This window comes from Pinus tabuliformis, chromosome 1_2, assembly GCF_031772625.1.
Source record: "Pinus tabuliformis cultivar Carrire ecotype Pingquan chromosome 1_2, CPIR1, whole genome shotgun sequence".
In the NCBI taxonomy this organism is placed as follows: domain Eukaryota; kingdom Viridiplantae; phylum Streptophyta; class Pinopsida; order Pinales; family Pinaceae; genus Pinus; species Pinus tabuliformis.
In genome coordinates, this window is record NC_142298.1 from 745885353 (window position 1) to 745886704 (window position 1352).

Consider the following 1352-nt stretch of genomic DNA (forward strand, 5'->3'; position numbering starts at 1 on the left):
TTCAAACCACGGTCCAGATGCCTGTAGGTCAGCCTGGTATAAGTACGGTTGTGACTACTCAACCTCAATTTGTTCAACCTCCGTACCAGGGACAGTACCAACCTGGGCAAGCTGTCCAACAACCGGTTTACCAGTATCAACCGTATCCTGGGTACACTTATCAACAACCTCAACAACCCCAGTACGGTCCGGTTAATCCTGGTTTTCCAGGAGGATATAATATCCCAAATGCGACTCCTGTTCCTAGTTATCCTGGATATCCTCCTCCTGGGGCTGGTATTGTGACCCAGAGTTTTAGAGATCCTAACCGGCAGTTACCGTTTATTGCAACTTTAGATTTACCCGACTTGACGCGCCTAACGAACGATCCAATTCAATATCTTCAGTTCTGGCCGCCAATGCCAAATAAGTTGCCCAGTGATATACCCAAGTTCGAAGGTAAGTCTGGAGAGGATCCGTCCAATCATGTGATGACTTACCACCTCTGGTGTGCTTCGAATTCTATCTCAGATGATTCCATCCGCTTACGTCTTTTCCAGCGTACACTCATTGGTCTCGCGGCCAAGTGGTACATTGAGTTACCACGGGCCTCTTTTTACAACTTTAGCCAGTTAGCTACCTCGTTCTTAACTCACTTTCAGTTGCCGGTCAGATACGATAATGGCACGGAGTTATTAACTTCACTAAAACAATCGACGTCCACGTACATTTCTGATCACATTCATGAGTGGAGACGTCGAAGGAGATTAGTGAAAGTTTTTATCCCGGACCAAATCTTAGCTGAATGGTTTGTCAAATCATTATTACCGAAGATTACTGAAGATGTAGCTAAGGCCGGAGTAGTTACTGAGGAGCAAGTCATTGCTCAGGCACAATACCTTGACTTAGTTTACACTCAGTCGGGTACGTTACACGAGAAGATTCCGGATCTTCCAAAGTCGAATCAAATCGCTGCTGCTCCTTCGGGATCTCATGCCGCTGATGGTATGATTGGTATCGTGACTACGAAGAGTAAGAAGAAGTCTTCCAAGGCCTCCAATACTCCAATTATCACTTTGCCTGATTCTCCGACAGGAGAGTCTTCTCCTCCTGAACTTACCGCCGACATTCACGCTGTAGAGTCATCTACGGCCAAATCAAAAAACGGTGGAAAGAAGAAAGGAAAGAAGAAGGCTAAAGCAGACAAGGCTCCAAAGGAGAAAACTGAAAAGTCGGAAACCAATGACGAAAAACGCAAACCTCGATATCCTTGTCTTATTTGTGAAGAGGATCATTTTACGAGAGATTGCCCTCATCGGGCCGAGGTTGTAAAAATAGTCAAAGGTTCTCCCACTCCTGCTGTGTTAAAGAAT